The following is a 19,447-nucleotide window of genomic DNA, read 5'->3' as shown; positions in this document are numbered from 1 at the left end:
ACTGAAAGGGAACGTCTCGGTTACGTATGGTAACCCTCATTCCCTGAAGGAGGGAACGGAGACATACATCCCGTCGCCACAGTTGCTGTACCATCACTGCATGACCGAGTCACTAGTTTGGCTCCTCAGTGAAAAACAATAGTGCGCTACCCTCGCTTCCTGTTTATACCTGCGGCGCGGAGCGGAGCGAGAGATGCAAATCTTGCACGCCAATGGCCTATTGGCCCATTCTCTATATCTCAAAGCTGATAGGCGCTCCCAGAAGTGATCCCAATTTGATGTACGTCTCCGTTCCCTCCTTCAGGGAACGAGGGTTACCATACGTAACCGAGACGTTTTGTCATGTGTTCCTGTTTGTCATGTGATCCTGCCATGTGCTCCATTGTCATGTGATCCCATTATGCCTTCATGTGATCATGTCATGTGCTTCCCTAGTCTCTTGTGTTATGTTCTTATTGGTTGATTTAGTCGTGTGGGCTCTTAGTTCAGTTCTGTCATTGGTTCACTAGGCTTGTTCGATTTGCACAGACCGATCGGCGGCTGACTTGAAGCAGTGCATGCTGGTTAGAAATTTTGTCCGACTTGAGACAGCGCCGACGCCATGTGACAGTGACGTATGGCATCAAAGTACCGCGAGAGCGATTCGAGAGCAGTCGGCTAATACACGATGCACGAGGCTGCACGGACTCTGATGACGACACAGCTGTTCCACGATTGGCCGGATTCACCGCATGACAGCGATCACGTGTGTTTCGTGTTTATTCTAAAACCTTCAGTTCCACTAATGCTCACAAATCAGTTTTTTATAACGGTAAAACCTCCTTGCATGTAGTCCCGATGTTATATTGTCATGTTTATCAAAATAAAACTGATAAAAATGTAGACCCCACTTCATTGATAATGTAAGCTTTTATGTTGAACTTTCTTATTGTACAAAAAGACGCTGTATTAAGCAGCACATAAAGTATTACATGACAATTCTGAGACATCTGTGTATTGACAAATATTGCATTTATTTCACTTCAGCAGTGATAAAGTATGCAAACACAGCATGAGCGTCACTGCGGGAAGCAGAAAGTGTCCGACTTCACGTCTCCGTTTGCAGCTCCTCCCCTCCTGCACGCGGCTACCCTCGCCGATCGGTTGCATCCAGCCGCAGCCGATGTCAAACACACCTTTTGTTTATTTAAGCCCTTATGTTTGCCTTGTTCTCTTGTTGAGTATTGTTTCCTGTAACCTCTTGTTCCCTTGTCGAGTATTGTTTCCTGTAACCTCTGTTGGTGGATGTCTGTTTCAAGTCAAGTCAAGTCAAGTCAAGTCAAGTCAAGTCAAGTCAAGGTCATCGTTTGTTTGGTATCTGTTCATGGTTTGCACTTTGGATTTATAATAAACTGCACTTGGGTTCATAAAGCTTGCCTCCAGTGGATAAATGTTACAGAATACTCGACCAACCAAACTGAACCCAGCAGTTTATCATCTCCTGCAACTCCGTCAAGGGGCTCGATGCATTGAGGACTATGTTGAGGTGTTTTATGAACTTTGCCATCTCGTGGGTTTTAATGACGTGGCACTCAAGGACATTTTTAGAAATTGACTAAATGAAAAGGTTTGCTCCCAGGGGGTAAAATACATTGGACCCTGGAAGAAAATATAGACAAGGGGCCGTATTCACAAAACATTTTATCTTACCACTAAGAGTTCTCCTAAATAGCAAGTTCTTAGTTTTCTCTTAAAACCTATTCACAAAGCTGCTGAGACCAACTTTTACTAAGGAATAGAGAGAAGTCTTAAGCTAAGAGTAAGGGCGGGGTTGACCTCGTTGTTATGGATGAGGTCTTCATGCTTACTAACTATGCCTACAGTGATTGGCTGATAGGGGAGGAGCCTCTATCAGTGATTTAATTGTAGAAATATTGTATAATGAGGTTTTTAAAATAAGAATGTTGCCATATTCAAATAAAGTTTTTAAAATGATAATGTTGCCATATTCAAATAAAGATTTTAAAATGTAGGCCAAGTGTTACTAATTAAACTAGTATTTGTTTAGATAAGTGTCAACTTCTTACATGTCTGCATCTCGAGGGATTGTAGAATTCAAATGGAAATTATGTTTAATAAACAAAGTTTGTGAGGAGCACACTCAAACGGTCTATCTATATAATCAGCTCAAGAGGAGGTACACAGCCGAGAGCCGACTCACCCAGTTACCTCGACAGTTTTCTGCATAACTCCGCCACCCCGCCACCTCACTCTCGGTCGCCAATACGGGAGAGAACTCTGGGTTTGGGCTAAATTCAGAGCTCGGAGACCTTAATCCAGTCAAGTCAATTCAGATTTATTTATATAGCGCTTTTTACAATGCTGATTGTTTCAAAGCAGCTTAACAGTGTTAAACAGGAAAATAATGCAACAGAATCTGATTCGGCTGTACAGCCGCTTCTGGAGAAAACGGTGATGTTGTCCAGCTCATTTCAATTATCACATTGTGACAATGCGGGCAGATCTGTAATTTAGTTGAAAATATATTCAAATATTTAGTTTCGGCTGAAAATGTAGTGTCCCAACTGAGCAAGCCAAGCCAAAGGCGACAGTGGCAAGGACCAAAAACTTCATCAGGTGGCATAATGGAGAAAAATTTACCTGGGAAGAAACCAGGCCAGTTCTCCTCTGGTCATCATGCCATGTCGGTGAGGCAATTATTAGATAGGAATATTCGAAGGATCGGAGTCATCTCACCGGAGACGGGTTTATTGAGGATGTCGTGTCGGTGAGGCAATTATTAAACAGGAATATTTGAAAGATCCGAGTCATCACGCTGGAGACGTGTTTATTGAGGATCCCGTGTCGATGAGGCAATTTCAGGGGGAGTTTAACTGACACGGTCTCTACAGACACTTCAGGGATGTGTTGGTAATGTCTGGGCGCAGGTCCATCATCTGATCTGGATACGGCCCGGATCCAGCTGACTGCGGTAAACCTTGGGATAAACAGAGAGATTAACATTAGCATAGATGCCATTCTTTTTATGATGTAACGAGTACATCAGATGTTATGGGAAGTGTTCCTGCTTCTGGCTGACCTAGTTAATGCAGCCTAATGCAATTATTTAACTGATTTGAATAATATAAATTAAAAATGTTTTATGTGTATGCCATAGTAAAGAGATGTGTTTTTAGTCTAGATTTAAACTGACAGAGTGTGTCTGCTTCCCAAACAATGCGAGGAAGACTGTTCCAGAGTTTAGGTGCTAAATAGGAAAAGGATCGACCGCCTGCAGTTGATTTCGATATTCTAGGTATTATCAACTGGCCAGAATTTTGAGACCGCAATAGACATGATGGAGTATAATGCGTTAAGAGCTTGCTCATGTACTGGGGAGCTAAACCATTTAGTGCTTTGTAAGTAATAAGCAAGATTTTAAAATGTATGCAATGTTTAATAGGGAGCCAGTGCAGTGTTGACAGAACCGGGCTAATATGGTCATACTTCCTGGTTCTACTAAGAACTCAAGTTGTTGCATTTGGACCAGCTGCAGTTTATTTACTAAGCGAGCAGGGCAACCACCCAGTAGAGCATTACAATAATCTAGCCTTGAGGTCATGAACGCATAAACTAACTGTTCAGCATTTTGCATTGAAAGCATGTGCCATAATTTAGATATATATTTTTAAGATGGTAGCATGCAGTTTTACAGATGCTAGAAACGCGGCTTTCAAATGAAAGATTGGTATCAAAGAGCACACCCAGGTTCCTAACTGACAACGATGACTTGACAGAGCATTAACAATAATTTTTTTTCTGAATTAAGTTGCAGGAAATTACTAGTCATCCCATTTTTTATATCAGCTATGCATTCCGTTAATCTTATGAATTCCTCAAAAAACTTTATTTTCGACTGAAGGAAGAAAGAGATGAACATCTTGGATGAGATGGAGGTGAGTAAAATATCATGAAAAATTAATTTTGAAGTGAATCCTTTAAAAATAGAATGTAATCGTAAATATTTAGTAGTGGTAATGTCAGCGGCCGATAACACCATTAAATCTATTTATAGATGTAGAAGAAAATGTATTTGTACCCGACTACGCCACCTAGAGTTAAAACTGAGACCCCAGGAACTCACAATCAGCACAGGTTCTTTATCAGGGGGAAGGAACAGTGGAAAAACCACTCCTGACAAATTCAAGTCAACGATTATTTATTACACTGAAAATTGATTTGAAAAGGATAAAATAGGCAGAGGAAAAGTGCATTTAGGTCCACAGTCCAAAGTCCATAGTCCAAAACTCGATGAGCAATCAGGTTCAACTCAGTTTCTGCTGGGCCATTGAGTCGTCAATTAATTATCAGTCTCCCGGAAAAGCCGTAGAAGTGACAGCACTGGAAAACAAACAAAACAACTGCCAGCAACACCGTCTGTTTCACAATCATGTCACTTCCACACAGTTTAAGTTCATTCAATCAAACAGCTCATTTAAAAAGATCGGCCAATTCAAGAGTCAATCATATAATAAAAACATTCCGATGGCATGGGGTGCCGTGTAAAAGTCCTTCAAATTCTCTCTTTGTAAACTTAGTTCAATCCATGCGAGTGCTGCAGTATGTTTGAATAAGACCACTCATTTTCGCCGTCATCACAAATGAGAAGTCACGCGCGCTGTGAGAAGATTTTGTGTCTGTGCACTCATCCGAAAGCGCGCACACGTCTCACAGTGCGCAAATATTGTGTTCTCTTTCAAGTTTTGCTCTTGAACGGACAAACTCACACAAAAACTATGTCAACATGCCCATCTTGATGAGTATCCTAGCAGACATAGTCTGTATTTGACTTAAAACGACGCATATCCGAGCATTAAAGGGGCAGTAGGATTAGGTCTTAAAGGGGCAGTAGCCTTTACTGCTGTCTGTTTAATGTCAAACAACAAAAGACAAGGACATCACTCACTGCTCTTGATTGAATAGATTTTGTAAATTTAATAGGAGTAATCTTTAATTTATACAGTCAAATATGCAATGTTATTTTACATTTGATCAATTTCTGTACCTGAAAACTAATGTTAGACGTACCTGAAAAACCTGAAAAGCATTGTTTATTTTATTTCTGTAGTGTCTTTGCTCAATAGTATTTATTTGTGCTGCTGCTTGTATTTAAATCGTTTGTTCTTATTATTTTCTTTATCTTTATTTGACAGTAGTCCCTTTTGTTTGTTTGGGGAAACACTGCCATAGAGCCATATGATATTTGTCCATATATCTACACGGTAAATTAAGAAATGGGAAAGTAAAGTAATAAGTAGTGAAGTTACTTTTCAAATACAGTAACTAGTAAAGTAATCTCATTACAATTTACAGATGTAACTACTTTTTTTGAGTAACTACCCCAACACTGATCGCGGGCAGAAGGACCACGTCAGTGTTCACTCTCGTCTCCACAGCACTCGTAGGCAGTAGGCACTCACAGCTCGTCACCAACTCGTCTCACGCTGCTGATCCGAACGGCGCTCCACGACAAATGATTCCTCCGCTTGTGTTCTCTTTCAGAGTACTGCACACTCACTTGGCCATAAGCCGTCTCACTGCATCTGAATCACTCACTGCCAGACGCCGACGCATGCGCGAGCGATACGTTTCCTTCGGTTCACCCTCTCGTAGGCCGCTTCTCGTTATGCTCGCAAACTGCTGCCACCTGCTGTTCCAGTCACAGCTGTCCTTTTATAAAAGGATATTCACTGCCCAAACCCAATCATGTTCGTCACTCAGTTCAATTTGTTTAAATTGAGGCTTGGCTTGGAAATACTACTTAAAAAAGAAACAAAAATCCCACAGCAATCCACACATAGAAACACAGTAATTCATTGTGAACACATGCAAAAAACAATGTGCAACACTCATAATTTGTCCCTTACAACACCCCTCCACACTAAAATGTAAGCAGTCCCTGCCATAAATTACACATTTCATTCTCTATATCTTCTGGGTCGCAGCCCAACATTTGTACGTGTAGATCGTCGAACCATATCATTAGCCATTTCTACAGGTTCAGACACCGGGACAACCCAAACACTTTATGGTACAGGATCCTGAGCCACGGCTGTGGGTGTTGTATTTAAGGTACTAGGGGGTGAGAGAACCTCAACCTCAGGTGCAAGACACAGTTTAAGTGCATTCCGATGTAGGACCTTTTCCTTCCCTCCCTTTTCAGGTTTTACACGATATACCAACCCAGTTTCCCCCAATGTTCCAACTACCACATGGGGCACCGGACCCCACCAACCACACAGCTTTCCACAGCCTTGTCTATTCCGGTCCCTAACCCAGACCCGCTGACCAATTAGAAGAGGTACATCCTTAATCATAAGTATGTTTCACCATCTCAGCAGCATGATCCATCTTATTCTTAGCTACAGAATTCTTTTTGTACTTTTTGTAATGATCTTGGACCCACCCTCTCAGATCCCACTTCTGCTGATCAACCACTACACCCAACCACAAGTCTGCAGGGATCCTCACTGTACGCCCAAACATTAAATAGTGTTGTTGTAGGCTTGCATTAGTTCAGGGAGGAAGTCAGGCCCCCTATTCTGTTTCTCTTTCTCCAAGGTGCGGAGCATATTTAACAATATCTGGTTGACTATCTCTACCCTACCATTTCCTGCAGGATGGTAAGGTGTAGTTCGGCTCTTAGTTGTTCCGTATAACTGACAAAACTCCTGAACTAACTCGGATTCAAAGTTTTGTCCTCTATCTGAATGAAAACGCAACGGGCAACCAAAGGTTTGTACTACATGAGTCCAAAGTGCCCTCACGGTGGTCTGCGCTGTCTGATCTTTTTGGGGACTGCCCATGCATAGCGTGTAAACATATCTACCATAAATAATATGTTTTGGTAGGATTCATTAGGCCGTCCTAAGGACAAAAAGTCTAAGGCCACTACTTCCAACGGACAAGACACAGAGATGGGATTCAGGGGGGATTTATGACTGTCCCTACCCTTCTGCAGGCTGCAGGTGACGCAACCAGAATGGAACCCTCATCCAGCCTCCTCCATCTTGGGCCAGTAGAAGTGGAACCGCACTCTGGACAGCGTACGTTCAACACCTGCATGGGCCAATGCTTCATGGTACCGCTTCCACACCTCCTCTCGCTTGATGGCACTCCTGAGTGTTAGGATCAATCATCTTTTTATATAATACACCATCAATGATTGTAAGACGTGAGACATGACGAAGCAACTGTTGCACCACCAGAGGCAATGTTCTTCTCTCAAGGGTGGTTGGTACACTAGCAAACCTCACATACTGCATCACTAATTGAAGATCCTCATCCCTTTGCTGTGCCTCTCGCCACTCGTCAATTCTCAAACCACCAAGAGGAGTAATCTCCCCGCTGGCATCAATCTGCTGGACCTCTGCAACTGCTTCCTGCTCTGTTAGAGGCACAGGTACTCGGGACAAACTGTCTGCATTTCCATTTTCTTGCCCCGCTCGATACTTCACTACAAAATCGTAACTGGCAAGTTGGGCAACCCAACGTTGTTCTACAGCCCCAAGCTTCGCAGTTTGCAGGTGGGCAACAGGGTTGTTATTCGTAACCACAGTAAACTTTGATCCAGTCAAGTAATCTTTGAATTTCTCCGTTAAGACCCACTTTAAAGCCAACAACTATAGCTTGAATGAACAATAATTTGCATAATTTCTCTCTGCAGGATGGAGGCTTCGACTGGCATAAGCAATAACATGTTCTCTTCACTCTTGTACTTGTGACAGGACAGCACCTAAACCTTGATAACTGGCATCTGTATGACACAACGAACGGTAAAGAGAAATCAGCATATGCTAATACAGGGGCTTCAGTGAGGCATGACTTCAAGGTCTCGAAAGCAGCTTGACATGCAGCTGTCCACTCAATCTGACGTCCACCAGACTTTTTATCTACGGAGATTCCCACCAAAAGAACATTTAAAGGGTGGGCGATCTTGGAAAAATTTGAAATAAAGCGCCTGTAGTTGCCTGCAAGGCCCAAAAAGGCCCTTCCCTCCCGGACAGTTGTAGGGGTGGGCCAGCCTTGGACTGCAGTTGTCTTTTCAACGCCAGCCATATCCACCACATGGCCGAGAAACCTCACCTGTCGTTGGAAGAGCCGACACTTATCAGGTCGTAGTTTTAACCCATACTGGGACAGCCGTTGAAAGATCTGTTCAAGGTGGCTAAGATGAGTAGAAAAATCAATGAATACAATAATGTCATCCAAGTACACCAGTGAAAAATCTGTTATATAACCACTTAGACAACGCTGCATTAACCACTGAAAAGTGGCAGGGCCATTGCACAGCCCAAAGGGCATCCGTTGAAATTCGTATAACCCCAAAGGAGTGGCAAAGGCAGTCTTAGAACGATCCTCTGGGTGGACACCCACCTGCCAATAACCGCTGGCCAAGTCCAGATTACTGAACCACTCAGCCCTCTTCAAAGTGGTTAAAGTCTCCTCAATTCTAGGAAGAGGAAAAGCGTCTTTGTGGGTAACTGCATTCAGTTTTCTATAATCCACGCAGAAGCGCCAGCTCCCATCCTTTTTCTTCACCATCACCACAGGGGCCGCCCATGGACTAGCGCTTTCCACAATAACCCCCTTATCCAACATGTCTGCCAACAAGACTTTCATTTCTTGGTACATCATAGGTGGTAAAGGTCGAAATCTCTCTCGAATGGGGGGCACATCCCCAGTGTGAATCCTATGCTGTATCACCTTGGTGTGCCCCACATCATCCTCACTCTCAGCAAAAACTCTAGACCATTTGTTCAAAAGTGCATCAAGATCTTGGCGCTGCTGTGGAGTCAAATCAGATGTTTGTGAAAGTTGACATAGCTCAGAGGAAGTTGTATCTTCTACCGTGGGGCTAGCTTCAATAAGGCTCACTTGCACAGTACCGTCAGTATCCAACGTTAGTCCATGGTCCCTGCCTCCATAAATATCAGGGCCATTGACCTCATATAGCCGTCCAAGTTTCTGATACTTCCCTACAAAAACACTGTAAGAATGTAGATTACAAAGTCTCACAGGAATTTTACCATCTCTCACCATGGCAATTGTTCGTGCGGCAGTCACAGGCTGTTCTGACACAGGCTCCACAAGCCAACAATAATCACGCTGTCGCAGGCCCATTCGAGTACGTCCCCAGACTATGACTTCGCTCCTTGGAGGAATACGTACACCTCGTCTGTTAGACAGCCACACATATCCCAGGGACCCATCTTGTTGTATCCGTGCCGCAACACATTGGCAAACTGCTGTAGTACTCTGAAACAGCAACGAAGACTACCCCTCCCTCTGAAAGAGAGCACTCCAACATTGTGAAATGACATTCATGCCAATTATTAAAGGATTTGTAGAACGCCCCGCTCTGTAACTTGGGCTCCAGCAACCTTAAAATCAAACACAGCATATCCAATGTAGGGAATTTCAAGGCCAATTGCAGCTCTTAGAGTCAAAACAGGGGCTTGGCCCAACTTATACTGTGGAAACTTCTCTTCAAACATACTCTGCTGCATCAAAGTGACTTGAGAGCCAGTGTCTAATAATCCTGTAAACGCAATGTCCTGGATCAAAACGCTCACCATTGGACAATCCCTGATGAACGAAAAAGTGGTCCTAGAGGTTTCTGATGATATCGATGGCCCCACCGCCTGGACCTCAGCAACAGGGCAACCTAGTTTAAATCCACATTAGGCAGAACACTCTCCCAACAGTACCTTGCTATGTGTCCTGGCTGTTGGCACCGCCGACAGATGGGCCTCCCCTTAGCATCCCACATATTTGAGGCAGGCTGCCCCCTTCGTCACCTAGAGGAGAAGTTGTGACTGAGAATGTGTATAGTTTGGTTGTGTAACTGAATTGGATGACTTAATCTCCTTCATCATTTCCTGTGTCAGTTCTCGCATCTGTCCTTTAACTTCCTCCAAGATTTCTTGTTTTAGCTCCACTTTCCAATCGGTTTCCTGTAGGCGAGAGTCAATTCTACCAGGCCCACTAACAGCAGCACAAGCAAGATCATACCTTGGTTGACCATATTCAGCTTCCAACAGCAAAGCCTCTTGATGTAGGTCTGTAAACGTTCCTCCTGGATTTCGGCGAGCATAAGTTCTTAGGGCTCTCAAAAAAGGTCCATCCTCCAAGCCCAATAGCAACTGCTCCTTCAGCTGGTCTTCAACGAGGGCCCCATCTGGACTACGTCGCCGCAACCTACAATAGAGTTCTCGTAATCGCAACACAAACTTCTTGAAGGGCTCATCTTGTCTCTGTTTACAAAAAAAAAAAAAGTGATCTAAGAACAGGAAGGGGTATTTCTCTAGCATACAAGGTGTCTAAATGCTCGAAAATCTTACTGACTTTATCCCTATCATCATCAGCCAAAACACTTATTTCCCTCTTTGCGTCTCCACCCAGAGCACCCATTACAATTTTAACTTTCTTTGTTTCAGCTACTTCTTGGGCTTCTAAAAGCCCTTGCATTTGTTCTATCCAGTCTCCATACTTCAATTCATTATCTGTGCCTGCAAACTTAGTCACCCAAGGAGCACCAGGGAACACTGGCATCATCATCTTTACAGATTTTTGTTTTGTTTATATTTTGTCAAGTGCTGTTCCACTGTTCCCGTACCCGACCCTGCTCGACTACGCCAAAATTATGTCAGCGGCCGATAACACCATTAAATCTATTTATAGATGTAGAAGAAAATGTATTTGTACCCGACTACACCACCTAAGTTAAAACTGAGACCCCAGGAACTCACTATCAGCACAGGTTCTTTATCATGGGGAAGGAACTCCTGACAAAATCAACTCCTGACAAATTCAAGTCAACGATTATTTATTACACTGAAAATTGATTTGAAAAGGATAAAATAGGCAGAGGAAAAGTGCATTTAGGTCCACAGTCCAAAGTCCATAGTCCAAAACTCGATGAGCAATCAGGTTCAACTCAGTTTCTGCTGGGCCATTGAGTCGTCAATTAATTATCAGTCTCCCGGAAAAGCCGTAGAAGTGACAGTAATGGAAAACAAACAAAACAACTGCCAGCAACACCATCCATTTCACAATCACTTCACTTCCACACAGTTTAAGTTCATTCAATCAAACAGCTCATTTAAAAAGATCGGGCGATTCAAGAGTCAATCATATAATAAAAACATTCCGATGGCAGCGCGTTCTCTTCCTTTAAGGGCAGCCGACTGAAACTGTTAGGCACACCGTTAAGTTAAAATCACTGGTACTCACAGCGTGACCGGATAGCAACCCTGCTATCCAGTCCAATGTAATCACGGGCAGAAGGACCACGTCAGTGTTCACTCTCGTCTCCACAGCACTCGCAGACAGTAGGCATTCACAGCTCGTCACCAACTCGTCTCACGCTGCTGATCCGAACGGCGCTCCACGACAAATGATTCCTCCGCTTGTGTTCTCCTTCAGAGTACTGCACACTCACTTGGCCATAAGCCGTCTCACTGCATCTGAATCACTCACTGCCAGACGCCGACGCATGCGCGAGCGATACGTTTCCTTCGGTTCACCCTCTCGTAGGCCGCTTCTCGTTATGCTCGCACACTGCTGCCACCTGCTGTTCCAGTCACAGCTGTCCTTTTATAAAAGGATATTCACTGCCCAAACCCAATCATGTTCGTCACTCAGTTCAATTTGTTTAAATAGAGGCGTAGCTTGGAAATACTACTTACAAAAGAAACAAAAACCCCACAGCAATCCACACAAAGAAACACATCAATTCAATGTGAACACATGCAAAAAACAATGTGCAACACTCATAATTTGTCCCTTACAACAGTAACATGACTTTAACTAGCTAATTCAATAAATGCCACCTTGCTAATTGGTTGCACAATGCTTTGGTAGCATTAGCATAGCACTTGCTGAATGAGGACACCAATATAATACATAGTAACATAGTAAGTAAAATAAGTTTCATAAATATCCCATATAATATTAGTGAAGAGTAAATGCTATGATTTTATCATATTTTATAATGTATTGATTGGCATTTGAGACATTTAATGCAGATGTGAACAATCTGTAAAGAGTCAATTCCGAATATATTTCATGCTGTAATTGGGTACCGATTAACAGAAGCCTCCATCTCACTGTGGGACAATTTGTCATGGAAAACTGTCTCATTAGGCCAAGGACTTAAACAATCTAACACATTTTCCTTTATCGCTGTGTATACTAACGGATATGTGGGATTTCCTGTGGCTGCGTGTCTTCTCAGTTTTAACTGTGTCCGTTCTGACTAAGGTTAATGAAGTGTTCTTCAGTCTCCAGTATTCTTTCCCTTTAGCAGGCAAGAAAGAGAGGGACATAGAAAGAGAGAGTGATACTTTCCCACTTCTGGACAAAGGCAAATTATGCCTGAGATACATTATAGATAAGCCTACATATTAATAAAACAAGAGAGATAAAACAAGTTTTTATTTTTGCATTTTTGATTTTTTACTTTCTTTCCCGTTTTGACACAATTCACATAATTTAAAAGTCCTACACTTTTATAGCTCTGGATAAAGAGATTTACGGCTGTGTGTTTCTCTGGGTTACATAGCCTTTCTTATTGCAGGGTGAAAGGTCAGTGATAATGTGTATGGGATGAAGCAGAGATGAAACACTAAAGCTCGGTTATCTCTGTGGCCCGTTTCCCACAGTAGATATGCCATAGAGGGCCTCTTTTTCCTTACCTTCCCTGACCCCTGCACATCGTGCGCGCCTGGATGGTTTTGTCATTTGTTGTGCTTAACATTATAGACATCGTTCACCACCAGGACAGGGCCAATCTTTGCTCATTGCAGAAATGGCTCCTGCTGAAAAGTTTCTGATAAGGGCTGATGTTGGAATGCTGTCCACGCTGTAAAACTGATGACCGAATACAAAACAAAGTCATTTTTATTATACCCTTTATTCATTTTATATGAATTCCATTATATATATGTATGCTACCTTTGGTATTATATAATTTTGAAGATTGTTATTTTCTTCAGTCAGAAGCTGCTATAATTTAACTAACTTTTTAAATGTATAATATATATATATATATAAGAAATGTAAACTTGATTTGTTATCCAATAGTAACATTATTTCTGTATCAATTTGGTCTCAGCAAAACATACTGTAGAATAAAACAATAAAACACAATAAAATAAACAAAATGTACATGCACAAATGGCAAGACATTTTGAATTTTACAGTTTTTCTCAGTTGCTTTGGTGCATTTCTCGAATCATCCTCGACATTTGCAAAACAGCAAGTGCATTTCTCAAAACAATTCGTTAAAATAGCAAAACACCATGGATTACCTGCAAAAGCCAGTCTCTTGCTCAAAATCCTTAGTTCATCTCTCAAAAGTAAATATCTGTGTCAATGAACATGTCAGTGCCATCAGAATGACAAGTCCTTGTGTCATTGTGTATGAATAAGACAGTCAAATTGCTTAGTCATATTGTCAATATAACTGTACTCTGGAGGGATGTTCTGATGTAAATTTGGCTAACATTTTGATGACAATTATTGTAAATTGTAGGTTACACCTTAGTGTATGTGGGAGTTTGAATGCAAGAGACTGGACAAGATTCACATGCTTTTACTGTCTGTACTGTAATTTGTTGACAGACCATGTCATTGCGATACAGAAAGGAAAAGACAGCACTGCATAGCACAAAGAAAAAAAACACAAAAAAAACATAGCACCCAGAAAAACAAAAGTAGAAATGTGAACGTCTAATGGAAATGTATAGAAATATGCTTGACATTTTATGACAACTTGTTCAACCATTTTGCCTGTAAAGACTCATGCTATGAACTAATGCCTAAATGTTGTGGGGGGTGAGACTATTCAACAGAGACCCATTATAATACATTTTGATCAACATTACATAAGCAACTGATAATGTAGGAAACAGCAGAGAATTGTACATAATAATTTGCATGGATGTACCAAAGCATTTGCAACTTGTTCAAAGAAATGAGAAACTGCTTTTTTGATGTGCACAAGTGACACAATGATGTGAAGATTGAACAGGTAGCTTTGAGAATTTCAATTCTGATCTGAGAAATGTACCAAAGCGACTGAGAAAAACTGTAATAATTTACAGGATATGAATTCTTGATGTCAGCAATTCAATTTTCACTAGTTAAAATGCTAATTCTTGATATCAGTAATTGTATATTCACTAGTGAAAAGTCACCATAGGCTGCCATTCAAATTCACTTGTTGATATCAGGAATTTAATTATTGATATCAAGAATTGAATTCTTGATATCAACAATTGAATTGCTACTAGTACAATTTTTCATTTTTGATATCAACAATTAAATTGCCACTATAGTGACAATGATCATTTCTGATAACATGAATGTGATTGTTACTAAGAAAGTCATTTTAGATATCTGAAATTATATTGATATCAGGAATTGAATTGTTGATATGAACAATTAAATTCTTGACATCAGAAATGCTAATTGTTGATATCAGGAATTGAATTGTTGTTATCAATAATTCAATTCTTGATATTAACAATTTAATTTGTATTCATAACTTTTATTTGTTTTATGTTCTTTTATGATCAAATCTGTCATTCTCCAAACATAATCAACATGATAGATAGATAGAGATAGATAGATAGATAGATAGATAGAGAGAGAGAGAGATAGATAGATAGATAGATAGATAGATAGATAGATAGATAGATAGATAGATAGATAGATAGATAGATAGAGAGAGAGAGAGAGAGAGAGAGAGAGAGAGAGAGAGAGAGAGAGAGAGAGAGAGAGAGAGATAGATAGATAGATAGATAGATAGATAGATAGATAGATAGATAGATAGATAGATAGATAGATAGATAGATAGAGAGATAGATAGAGAGAGAGGGAGATAGATACATACATTGTTTTAACATAAACACCATCTAATGAGATTCATAATACATTGTATATAGTATTTTACCCCACTGTCTTTACAAAACCATTAGTATATGCCATGCAAACCATCCCCCACTACAGAGCATTCCAGGTAACATGTGGAAGCTAATGAGTGAGTCCAGGCCACATTAAGTGCATGCTGCATAGGTGCAGTACAGGGATGAACAGATAAGAAAAAGAGATAGGAAGTACCTCATACAGTGCCTCTCTTCTCTCTGAACGAGCTGTTCTCTTTGATTAGTCAAATGAGTGGAGCGTCTGGTTGTGGATGTTAACGTGATTAGGCCTTTGGTCCAATGCCTTGATGTCACATACCCTAAAACCAGAGACTTTGGCGGCACTGTAGGCCAGCTGGTAGATATGTGGCTGGATTCTGGACAGCAGGCTTGGGTGAGGACAGCTGTGAATGGAAATAAGAGGGCTCTTAAAGGGTCATAACTGGACCACCCATTGCTCATATGCCACTGAGTAACACTGAACAGGTTACATCAAATTGAATTCTCACAGGAAAAAAAAAAAAAGATAATTCTGTCATCATTTACTCACCCTCGTGTCATTCCAAATGGGTATACCTTTCTTTCTTATGCAGAACACAAAAGATTATTTTTTTGAAGATTTTTCAGTTTTTGAGACCATTGACTTCCATTGTATGTACACACACACTGGTTAAATATCTCTCCATAGACGTAATGGTTTTTATACTGTACAAACTGTATATTCTATCCCCTTACACTAACCCTACCCCTAAACCTACCCACCATAGAAAACTGCATTTTTACATTTTCAAAAAAAAAACGTATTCATTTTAAAATACCCTTTTCCACAGAAAAAAAAGTAATTCAGTGACATGATAGACTTTTCATTTTTGAATGAGTTACTCCTGAAACTGAAACATTTAGAACGTCCATTGTGCTGCCAAAAACTATGTATAATAAACAGCAAAGTAATGTAATAATAAATCTAATAGTCTAAATTGTATAATTAGGTAATGACTATACAATAAAAAGAACAATAAATATATAGATTAATGGGAAATTATTGTTGTTCTAAACCCTATAAAGGGGGTCAAATTGACCTGGCATGCTATGATTTTTTAAATATTTTTATCAAAGAAAACATTTATTTATTTGATATTCCATGAATTCTTCTTCTTCTTCAAAAAATAAAATAAAATAAATAAAATTCTGACCCAAATCAATGTCATTTTCATATTTCTTTTGTTCTTTAGTTTTTTTTGTATCATTACCCCAAGGATGCATAACTGTATTCAAACCAACCTGATCTCACAGAATTCCGTGAAATGAACACGGGTCCCTTAACTCAAAATCCGTGACAGTTTCACGGAATCGCCGAAAATTCCGTGATGGGTCCACGGAAGTGATTCCAATGCAAGTCAATGTAAAAAGCAGACATGATTTTATGAATATTTATAGGCTACTTTCATATTTTGGAGCAACTAACTCCACTCCTACCCTAAACCTACCCACTCTCAACAATATAAAAACACATAACAGGCAAATACAAGTACAGTCACAGGTATTTATTGCAAAAACTGACCAAAAACAGTATAAAAGTATTAACTCATGTTGCATTCCAAGTCTTTTGAAGTCACACGATGTCTTCATGTAAAGAACAGAGTTGATCTTAATGTTTAAATCGCTAAAATGATGATCCCGCCGCTCCGTGAACACACTCATTCATATCTGATTCAAATAATACACACGCGTCTTCAGCGTGACGCATTCTGTCACGAGACACACGAGAGCCAATGGCATTTTACAATCGAAGCCAACGTAATGACGCTATTGGTCACGAGACATACGACAGCCAATGCTGTCAAAGCTGACGTAACGTTTCTCCCGGCGGCAAATTTGAAATGTATTTTTGATCTTTGGCGGATGGACTCGACGCTGCTGATCGCTTTTGGGGATTTTCTTCACACAAATTAATCGTTTGGCCTCGGAACACTTGGAATATTTGTACTTTTGGAATAAATTGTGCCTGCAGACGTATCTGCCTGTTATATCCTGTTTTTTTATAATACACATATGGTTAGGTTTAGGGAAGGGATTGGGTTACGAGTTCAAAACGTGTCTAAATACTGTAAAAAAAAAAATTTAAATAAATAAAATTATGCTGGCTGATTAAATCGAGAATCACACTCCATGTCATAATGGCAAAAATCATAGTTTCATGATGATAACCATGCCCAACGCGTCTGTATACTGTCATTGACTTATATAGGCATCACTTCCGTGGACCCATCACGGAATTTTCGGCGATTCCGTGAAACTGCCACGGATTTTGAGTTAAGGGACCCGTGTTCATTTCACGGAATTCTGTGAGGAATTCTGTGAGATCAGGTTGATTCAAACTGACCTGTATTCATTTCCTATGGAATTTTGACTTTACAGTAATTTTGGATACATTTTTGTTAGTAATAATATCTATTTTCTTAAACTACGGATTACTTCAAAATCTTTTGTGATTTGTTTTGTTGTTGCTCTGAACCAAAATCTCCCTTTTATATAATGAATGAAAAGCAGTATGTGAAACGAGTTATTCACAGTATTCATAAAACAGTAGGCAAAAAAGTATCCGAATGACTTACTACATACTATTTCGGCAATGATTCTGAAGTTCACGTGGAATGGACACTTACTATTCATAGACCATGCGAGAGGAGTAGCGAACAATGCCATGACAATGCTAACATTGAGGCGGATCTAATTCAATCAGATTGCATTCATAGTAAACATATTCATGCTAATTTTCATACTATACACATGCATACTTTTGCAATGTTGATGAAGTTCTTCAGTACTCATACGGACATATGCGATTTCAAAAGCAGTGGATGAGTAGAGAAAGACTACAGGATTCAGTAGTAAATGTTTTAAATAAATGTAACTTTAATAGCATCTTGGAAACACACATGTCTACAAAGTCTTGTGCACTCAGGATAATACGTTCAATATATAATCGCAAAAGAAAAAAAAGATTTTACTACCAATCCTATACTCAAATTATAGACTAACAAATAAAGATTTATTTGTCAAAATAATGTTTTTTATCACTTACAGCATCAATGATTCATTCTTGTCAGTGTACTATATAAAATATAAATAGTATAAATAGTATAGTATCTATTTCATGATAAAAAAAGGAGAACACTGCAGTTTATTTGCTGTGATGTGGTATCTGAACTAAATGCTGCCATTGAAAATCTTGGAAACTGTTAAGGCTCCATGTTTCCATGTGTAAATCGCAGCGGTTCTGCACAATGGCCACTCTGGTTTCTCCAGCTCTGAAGGCCTTTTGTATGGGACTGTGTGTGTGGGCACACAAGCATCGGGCATACCCTAATACTGTCCGGGACTGCAGTCGTCTCCAAGGCTATTCGTGCAGTCACAAGCAATTAGGAGAATCATCTCTCTGAAACACAAAGGTTAGCAGCATGCCAGCTTTCATCTCCACTGTCCCTCTCAGTTTGCGGGTGGCATTGTCAAAGGCACTCATTATCCGGCCTCGCAACTGCCTGGCCAGAAATAAATGATATTGTTGTGTGGAGAAGTCTTGATCGTATACCGCCTGTAGAGGTCTGCCAGAAAGCCATTGAGGATTTCCCTAACTGCTGTGTGGGAAGCATTTCTTCATCTTTAAATAAATACAGTTAGCACTGACCCCGTGTTTAGTGGCCACTGATAAGTAGTCTGCGTGTGTAAGCGTGCATGTTTTGGTCAGTTCGAGTGCCCTCTTCCACTAGCAGCATGATACAGTATGTGAGAGGGCAATGCGAGGAGCAAAAGGGAAGCAGGAAGCTATAAATCAGAGAAACTGCCCGACTGATTGCCCTCGCTAAATCAAATCAGCGAGCAAATGCTTGAATTCTCTCCCTGTCGCCCTAACCCGATTTCATGACCGGCAACGTATCAGTGAATGAAGCCTCAGGACTGAGAAAGGACGTCCAAAGTCAGTCCAAAGAGCACACGCGCACAAACTCAAACCCTGGCCAGGCAACCGCTGACACTCACCAGATACCCAGCAGCCCCGGTGCTAATCTGTTTAGCCTCAGCCCCAGTGTGGTTCTGTGTAGCCATCGGCTTTTGTTTCGGCTTTGTGAAAAGAAAAGCTAACCGAATTTTGGGATGGGTAATTGATGCCAGCATATATGGTTGTTCTTGGAACAGGAGAGGGGAGAGAGTTGATAACGTGGTTATATTGTATATGCAACGATTAATCGTAATGTGAAACAGACACAGTGTCATAGCTGACGTTGTTATTTGTCCATTCTGCATCGTGTGATGTGGTCTGGCTGTGATTTATTGAATCAGTGGCATAATGTTGCTTTTACCAATCTCATAATGTTTTTTTGTTTTACCCTTTAAAAAGCAATTCAGTCCTTGATACATAAAAAATGGAGATGTTTAATTTACACTAATGCGTCTTTTGACTTTGAAGAGGAGACGTGAGT

Source organism: Gobio gobio (assembly GCF_949357685.1).
Source record: "Gobio gobio genome assembly, chromosome: 3".
Classification (NCBI taxonomy): Eukaryota; Metazoa; Chordata; class Actinopteri; order Cypriniformes; family Gobionidae; genus Gobio; species Gobio gobio.
The sequence above is the reverse complement of the archived record's forward strand: the minus strand, read 5'-3'. Positions refer to the sequence as shown.